This window comes from Bombina bombina, chromosome 3, assembly GCF_027579735.1.
Source record: "Bombina bombina isolate aBomBom1 chromosome 3, aBomBom1.pri, whole genome shotgun sequence".
Lineage (NCBI taxonomy): Eukaryota > Metazoa > Chordata > Amphibia > Anura > Bombinatoridae > Bombina > Bombina bombina.
Window position 1 is genome coordinate 468,827,748 of NC_069501.1, and position 9,701 is coordinate 468,837,448.

A 9,701-nucleotide genomic window follows, 5' to 3' on the forward strand; every position below is an offset into this window, starting at 1 on the left:
AGTTTGTCAAAATACATTTAGTGGCTTTTAAAGCAGACATGCATTTTCCTCTCAGGCATTTTCTGAGTGCCATATTGACAGAAAGTAATGGGAATGCTAATTTATATATATATTAATATATATATATAAAAATATAACTTAGGGTGTAGGACCTGACTCAAATGATGAAAAATACAACAGTAAAAAACAGATATTTAAAGGCTTGGGATACTTGGGATACACGATCATACAGGAAGGGAGTTTAAGGTATTTAAACCCACCACTGCAATCTCACAGATTTCACAAAAATTATGGCAATATCACCACTTAAAGTGACAAAAAAAAAAAGTGTAAAAAGAAAATGCTCTAATGTGTTATATGTAAGCAACAGAGCAATAATGAAATGTTCTAAGTGTTTAACACCAGCAATGCACTACTAGGAACTAACTGAACACTTCTGGTGAGCCAATAATACAACAAGCATATGTGCGTAGCCACCAATAATCACAAGCTAGTTCTCAGTAGTGATGATCATTAGCTTACCTATGTATGCTCTGCTACAAATGATACCATGAAAATAAAGTAAAATTTCATAATGGAAGTAAATTGGAAAAAAAAAGTCTCAAAATTGCATACTCCATCTGAAGTCTCAGTTTAATGCAGAGATTCATATCCCTTTAAAAATCCATATTGCCATCAAATGAAGTCAAAATCAAATTGAAAAGTGGTTATACAGGTATTTACAACAAAAGGAGAGCGCAAGTTAAAACTAAATTTGCAAACTCTAGTGTAACTTTTTATATATTTTGTAAGTGAGAAGAACTATTAACACCTTAAACATGTTGAATAGCTATAGTTGGACACCTGGTTGGAACATAACAGTGTCCAGTGTCTTCATTCTTGAATTAAATTCAGAGAAGTAGTAGTTTAACAAGATTCCCCCATCTCACTACTAAATGCAACAAAACAGGCCCGGGTTAACTAACTACAAACCACCACTACCTTCTCCAATACCAACGTCATGCTATGAAACTTATTCACCCCCAAAAAATCTGTTCCTATTTCTGTATCAGACTTATAAAACCAGGTTCATTAGAGAGCGCCTTCTCTTATTCCAATATTATGCTATGAAGCCTTTTCCCTAAAGCCATGGCCCTGTATTGTATCATACTGTGAAACCTATTCACTAAAGAATGATCGATCGCTTTGCATTTAGAGAATATCCATCATAGCACAATACATAATTGTTTTTCATGATAGAAACCGGTCTCCATCGTTAGTGAATCAAAGTCAGTGTCACAGAGCACTGCGGGAGCAAAAATTCTGCTGTCGACCATAAAGGTTTTCAAGGATAGCCCAACTGTTAGTATTTTTTAATAGAGCGCAGTATGTGAGGTAGTAGTATTTTACTATTCTCTGTTTACAGTAAATTCTTGTATCCCTTTACAAAACCTGTGTTGATATTTAAATGTGACTCACGTGGGGGGAAATAAAGTGGGCCTGGAACTTTTCGCATCTTGACAATTTTGCACAGTGTCACCCAAACTCTGCGGGCAGGAACATCCAGCAACAGAAATTCCTGCAGGAGCACGCGCAGCATGACAGTACCCTCGAGAAGCATGCGGAATGTGACACTACCCTGGAGGAGCACACACTAATCTGAAAGAACACACACAGTGAACGCATACAATAATAAGTTGTCACTGCTGAGGCCACGTCTAAATGTCACCTGGCTGGCAACAGTTTCTGTGGCGTAAAATATAAATGGTAGTTTGATCTATGCAAACCCCAACGTCGCTGTGTTGGATAAAGTATACCTTGTTCCTCTGAAACGAAATAAATGCTAAACATGGACCTGTGCGTTGATGCCTTTCTTCCCCAGTAGGCGCTACCAATGTCCGGCAACACTAAGTGCACTTTAATTTCACCACACAAATATAAGGGACTTTAAACACTTAGTACAACAAACACTGATAATAAACTAACTTTGCAAAGAAGAAATTTCATGCATCTTTTTTGATACATTACACATTTTAAAGAAAAAAAGCTACCGAGTTGTCCTTATTTGTGTTTCTTCATTCTATTAAAAAAAATAAAGATGCACATAAAGATTTGTAAAGCTCACTTGTGTGAAACATAAAAATACTAAATAATAATAAAAATAGTTAACGAAATCAATCAGTCCCCCACAGGAGGGCCTTTTAGGGGAATGGACAGAACCTGTAAGAATACTTAAGTATTAGAAACATTTTGTATTACACCTAACCCAAAATGCACAGATAGGAAAATACTGTGGTAATACAGAAAAATACAAAAAACATTAGTAAGCTTAGTAACCTCAACTATATCTTTTTTTATGATTAGTTATGAATTTAAAACCTATTATGTTAACTTATAATGTACCGGATAGGTTTTAGATCACAGTTTTATAAATCACGGGTCTATGGCATCATACTGCAGTTATCCCAGATCCCAATATTCATTAACCTAATAGTTTATCTTTTTTTTATTTTATTTAAATATATTTAAAACATTTTTATATGCACACACACTACAATAATTATAAATACATAAGATTCTAGGTGCAAATATGAATTGGTATAACATACATTATTCCTCAGAATACACAGTTTCATCAGGGAAAAAAAAACAAATAATACCAATTGAACCCAAGGTAGCCTTTTAAGCGCATAAATTGTTAATTCCTCAATTGACCACTGTTATCTAAAAACTAGCAAATTTCATCTGTAAAGATTTAAATCTAGTTATATACACACACACCAAATGTTTACTCGAATCTAAAACATTTTTTACACATACATTTTTTTGGTGATCCTCACACTTTTGTACGGCACTGCGCAATGGCTTGGATTTCACTGTGGTAATTTGTTTCTATGGTGGCCAAAATGATTAATCTCTGTGTTATTAAGCAGTTAGATCCCCTGCTTTGCACTAATCCAGTGGTTGACAAATTTGTTTCAAATTTGGGAGCCACCCAGAATACAGAGGGGCCAGGGAATGATTTTATTTAAAGATGCATGCAGAACAATCTAAAAAGTTAGGAGCCAGAATTAGGATTTGTCAAGCCCTGCATTAAATTAGTGGCTTGTGTCAGACTTTAACATATACTGACGTTGGCTCAATAACCCCCAAAAATTCTTTAGAATAGGGATTGACAAATTTGACATTTAAGAGCCTCTCAGAAAACTTAGGGGTCAAATATACTATTTTGAAGAGCCAAGTAATGATAGATATATATATATATATATATGTGTGTGTGTGTTTTACAGTTTACTGTGATAATTTAAATATACTTTTTTGCTCGTTCTGTTAAAAAAGAAAGTGAAAATGTGCAGTTAGACCTAGCTATCCCCAACATTGAAAAATCAAGTTGATGTTCGTAAATGTAAAACATGATACACAACTAAGAAGCCAAAACAGTAGTTGAGGAGATGTGTATACATGAAAAATAATATGTCTGGGAAACGTATGTTTCTGACTATAAAGACGTGACTAGAGAGGTTATATCTAGTCTGCATAACCTGCACCTAAACCTCGCTCTACCTAAAGCTATGATGATATTAGATTGAAAAAGAAAATACTGAAGAAAGAGAATCACTGGAGGTTACATATGTAGAAAAGCCATGATGTATAAGTACCATGTTGTAAATAATAAAATCATTTTCAAGAATATTAAAAAAAAAACCTGGCAAATCGGAAAGCCTACGTTTCATTAATCTGATTTCAGACTAGCCCCAAACCTAAAAAAATAAAAAACTATTACACCAATGTCTAGAATATTTAAATGAAGGGAAAAAAATACTTCCTAAGATTTTTAGTTACCGGTATTTGTCTTAAAATTTGCAGTATTTACACAGATTCTGTCATTGAAGCGCTATTATTTTACACATAGGGACAAAGATCTATGGAGTCATTTTCCAACAAGAAAATGGAAAATGACAAATGTCTATGCTTCTAGTTCTGTAATGCTGATTCCAATATTTTGCCCTGTCAGTCAAAGGGTTAAAAAAAAAAAAAAAAAAATCTGCCAAAAACCACCTGAAATCACATTCATTTTAGTCCCACTCCTGCTACCCCCACAGATCTCTTGCTTTCCGCGAGATAAAGAGTTCTGGAAGTCTTCAGTTTTTACACTACGTAATCTGTTCACAATTTCCTGATTTTAAAAGTTTTGTATTTTAGCAACAAAAAAGTAAATGCAAAGCTTTTATGAAAATATAAAACAGAAAAACTCAAATAAAATATTTCTGCTTCTTTAAGATTAAAAAGGTTCCCCTTCTTAATCTATAAACAGAAATAATTTAGTGTACAGCCTACAGATGGCAGAATGCTTACAGGTCCTTAGTAGAGTGTGCAAAAAGATTAGTGTTTGGACGTGTGTAATATAATAGGTACATCCTTTTTGAACATTCTTTCTTACTATTAAGGTGCTTAAATAAAATTAAAAAAAATGTAAAAAAAGAGATTTGACGCATATTTAGCAGAATAAGTCATTCATATAATTTAACTGGAGAGACAAATTAGTTTTTAGAGTGCGTTCTTGTGTAGAAGGTTTTAGGTCGACAGCTCTATTTAACAGAACGGGCTGACAGATTTATTTCTGATTAAGGTGTCAATTACAATATTGAGTAACCAGTCATACATTTTCTTAAGAAGCTATGGAGGGATTTTACACAGACACAAGTAGAATCATCAAAAACAAAAAAAAGTTAGGAGCCGGGAATAAAAATATAAGATGTGAGTGAGTTGGCTCCTGGGATTCGTCAAACGTGTAATAGAATACTTTGTGATGTCTTTTTATGGACTAACATGTCATTGTCTCAAACTACAAGGAAACCTCTCTTTTTTTTAAATCACATATAATCTCATTTTTACATATTCTTGTCATCATCAAAATAGCCCAAAATACATCTCTTCAAATTTTATCAAATCTAAACATTAAAAAAAAGAAAGAAAAATTAGAAACAAGTATTTATATGGTTCAAGGAATCTTCTAAGTAGTAACTCATCATTATTTCACTCTGTAGTAACAATTGTGAAGAATATTCTGATCAAAACAAAAATAAATTTCAGAACCAAAATAAGTGATAAAGAAAAGTCTGCCAAGATATAGTAGCACAAATGTTCTGATTCTTTTCAGTAGGAAGAAAAAAAAACAAAACAACATCTATCAATGACTATTGTAGTACTGTACACATAAACCACAATTAAAGAATGCATAGATATGCAACTTAAAGATACATTAAAAGGTGCATTGCTACAGAACTGGTGTACAGTAAGAATTTAAAACATAAATGGGTATTAATACAGTACCTCATATATGTCAGGAGTTCTTAACTGTTTTAGTCAAAGCAACCTCTGACTCATTTTTAAAAGCTGATGAACACATAACAGAAGTAAAAATAAACAAATAATAATAATAATAATAAAAGGGGCAAAGAAAAAAAAAAAAAGCACACACACCAACAACCTGAAAGATTTTCAATCTTTGCATTTTGTACTTTTTCATATCTCGCCAGGTGATGTTCACACTGTCTAGTCTGTCCAGGTATCCTGGTTAATAATCACTGCCACACGGAATGTGTTATCCCCCCCATATTAATAAATCAATAAATGTCAAAAAAAAAAATATGTATCTGGTATACAGAGGTATGCTTTTAACACATTTAAAATACAAATTCTTAAGTGCTTGAAAACTGCAACAACTAATATTTTGGTAGCATTCACACACGTACGTACATATATGATACACCACACTCTCTGTAAACACATGCCTGCACAATACAAAACACCATTACACTTATATGCCATATATACATATGTTGATGTAAATGCAGACAACTTCATGTTACAATCAGCTACTTTGATCAATACACTCACCAATATATACAATGTAAAAACATACATGCATTTTAAATTGCTTGTAAATTCTGCAAACAGTTTTGTATGCTATACATACATATGAGGCTTGAAATTTTCAGTAGTCGCATATTCGTAAGAAATTAGGACTTTTTACTATTTTAAACAGTGAGAGGATTTGTAACTTTTTTTCTCCCTTGCTACTTAACTATTGCAATTGTATGTATATGTATAGGTAAAATATCACAGTAGGTATTTTAGTAGTAACAGATCTGTAAGTGATGATAGAGGGGTACACTTGTGATTTGTCTAAGGTCACACAGAGGTGGCGCTAAAAAAATATCCAACTTCATAGAGTAGTGTCTTGACCACAGAATAACTTATGGTTTAGGATACTGAAACAAGACAAGTGGGTAAATAATTTGCACCAGAGATGCCCCCCAACACTCGCTTCAGTGCCAACATAACTAGACATGAACCCAAGAAAGAGCAGGAATCGTCAGAAGAGGTATGTAAGTTTCAGTCACAATAACCGCTGGAATAATATCCTAAGTTTTTGTTACAGCATCCTCCTGGGCAACATCTCCCAAATTACCCTGATAATATAGCAGGCTCACGCCGTTTGTAGAAATATACTTTTATGCAAATAATGTTGGCATTTGGTCTAATAGCCAAGTGTATTTTGGCATCTATATTCCCAACAGATCTACATATATTTACATACGAAGCACACACTTAAAAACACCCACTCAGATAATGGAAGCAATCATTCGCTGATTACTGTCACCTCATTAGCGAGCACAGAAGTGACAGGCAAGATTTGCACGTTTTTCACTTAAACAAAAAAAAAACATTAATAATAATCGCAGTGACAGGGGGGCTCCATATAGAACTGTTATTTGATTTGTTAACAAAAATAAATGTAATTCTATTTTCAGAATAAAAAAAAAAGAAAAAAAAAAAAGACTATTTTCTGTGTTTGGATGCTAATGAACCCTAATGGAAATTAATATTTAAAATATATGGCATCATGTTAGATATAAGTTTTACTAAAGGTGTAACAATTTGCAAAATAACTTATAAAAAGTATATATTTTTTAAATATATAAACACTTCACAAAAATATCAACAAGAGCCTATATATAAATATATACTCAAAAAGCATCAGATGTCTTCAAAGGGTAATACAAAGTTTTAGAACTACAGATTTGCTGGGGCAAAAAAAAAAAAAAATCAGTGCAGAGTTTTGACACTGAGACACACATTTGAGACAAAAAAAAAAAAGGGATCAATCCACCCAACGTTTGGCAGTTTTCTTTTGTCCGTTTGCACTCCATACAAAGCCTGATCCCCCGCCAGTTATTGCTTCACAAAAAAAAAAGCAGCACTCTGGAAACACACGTGAAATACGTAACGGTGAAACGGTTACTGACCCCAGATTGTGAGTCTGACACCAAACATATGTTACAGCTGTATGAGTTATATTAACATTTCCAAAAACTCTTAACATTTGGTTATCTGACAGGACAGAAAACGTGGCAGATTTACATTGTACAAGAAAAATGTTTAGACAATATATATATATATATATATATATATATATATTGTACACACACACTTCCACTTTTGATAGATATGTGTGTGTAATTTTACAGTGGTCCCAGACTAGTAACAATTTTAGTTTTGTTGTTTTTTACTTTAACATTGAGCAGACCAGAAGTGTAAACTTTAAAATCAGTGACATTTTTACACCCTTGAGTGGATACATAGATGACTAATAAATAGATCTGTAAAGTATTTTGATTTCTGAAAATATGTAAACACATATGATTTCTGGCAATATGTTAAATATATGAATTCTGAAGATATGTATTAATGAGTAATAACTTGATTAATTAAAAAAACCATACACACATCTGTATCCATGTCTACAAAGAAGTAGAAATTGCATTTACTGTGTATGCAAATCTACAGAAAGATACACAAAAGAGCTATTAGGATACACACATGCATGATGCATACCTTTAGATATGTCCCAAGTTTCTGTCGGTGCTTGATTTGCCACTGCTGGGATCCATACAGATATTCAGAGCTTTGGCAAAAAGTAAAAAAGTTTGTGGCGCATACAGAGCCAGCCTCCCTTACTATGGATACACACACAGCGCTGGTGCGTCCGAGGGGGAAAAGGGAATATCCCACAAGAGCAGGTGGACGATGCTTCAGGAAAAAAGAATATATATATATGTATCTATATACAAAAACAGGGAGTATAAACAAAAACAAAACAAGTGTTCACTGTATTATGGGAAAACACAGAAGGGTACAAAAATAAAAACTTTCAGAGTAATGCAGAGTAAGGGAGAGATTTGTCCTTGCTTCTTCCGAGGCTGGAGGCTGAGAGGGGACTGGATTGAGCAAAGGCAAGAGAACTCCCTCCACGCCCCCCACCGTGACACTACAAAGACAAGAGCAGAGCAGCACCTCTCTCTATCTGCTCAAAGCCCCCTCCCCTCCCAAAACACACACACACAAAAAAAAAAAAAAAATCAGACAATCCTCTCCCTGGCCCCCTCCTCCTCTCTGCAAGACACCAGCTCTTAGGCTGAAAGCAAAAGAAAGCAGAGAAGGGAAAGAAGAAAAGATTGGGTCTTCTCTCCAGGCTAGAAATCTGAGCTGCCTCTTCACATCTCAGTGCACATGCGGATTCAAACAGGGCTTATTCACAAAAAAAAAGCAAGCAGCTCGCTCTGCCGGCTTGGAGGGCACTCCTATCCTGCTTTTCTTCTGTCTCATTACTTGTTTCAGGACTCCCCAGGCCTCCTACCGCTCAGAGATTTGCACGGAGTAGAAAAGAAAAAAAAGTCTAAAAAAAAAAATCCAAACCGATGAAGACTGAAAAAAAAACTGATCTTTGAATACTTTCTAGTGATCCGAAAAGTGAGGTTACAGTTAACAAAACGAATATCTGATAAAGTGATTGCATGATTACAAGGAAGGAGACAAACTATTTCACAATAAGATCAATAATGCCCATATAACAATCACACAATACCTTATTTTTCACCTATTTTAGCAATGCCCAGATTTGTATATTGCTAAACTGTAACTACAAACTTCTAAGTTTGGGGCCACGAGGTTAAAAATTCTTATAAAATTTGCCTTTTCACACAAAAAAATATGGAAAACAAAATCACTCAGAAATGACCAAGGAGTATTTATAATATTTTTTACCTGGTTTATTGTTTACCACACAAGGCTAATTCAAACATAAAGTCATTTCAATAACAATCTAAAAAAGAACAATAGTTAAAAAAACAAAAGCTTATATAAAAAAAAAGCAATGGCAGGAAGTACAAATGAGCACTCAAGCATACTCCAGAGCAGATAATGCAAAAAAAAAATAAATCATATTTAACCCTTTAAAAACAACAACAAAGGACTCACCATGGATCGGAAGAGTTCTATTTGATTTAGTAAAGAAGCGAGCAATACACAAAGCCCGGAGCAGCCATGGGAAGTGGTGCGGTTTTGATGCTGGTGAAGAGAAAGTTGCTTTAGCAAAGTGATGATCTTCAGAAGAAGAAAAAAAAAAAAGAGCAGAACTTGCGTGATCAGACGAACACTTGTTCCTTCGCACCTCAGGAGGAGCAAGCACGGAGCCCAGCAGTTCGTACCAAAATAAACAATAATGCAGCAGAGTCCTCATGTAACCAGTCTGGAACAGAGAGAAGCGAGAGGGGAAAACGGCAGAAACCAATCATTGTGTCTCTCTCACTGGGAGCCAGAGGCTTCAATAAAACGCCTCGCACTTATTTTAATTAGCAAGTAATTTAAATTGCCCC

At 34.3% G+C, this 9,701-nt stretch overlaps 1 protein-coding gene across 2 annotated transcripts in view; it reads right to left on the reverse strand.

Moving 5' to 3' along the window:
* FOXP4 (forkhead box P4) overlaps positions 1-8,294 on the reverse strand; it is a 107,927-nt gene extending 99,633 nt beyond the window's left edge. Inside the window, exon 1 of one of the 2 annotated variants that reach the window (XM_053706751.1) lies at positions 7,882-8,294. The gene's annotated coding sequence lies outside the window, so the exon portion shown is untranslated. The remainder of the gene's footprint in view (positions 1-7,881) is intronic. The other variant, XM_053706752.1, reaches the window with a different exon arrangement.
* Positions 8,295-9,701: the final 1,407 nt, after the last annotated feature.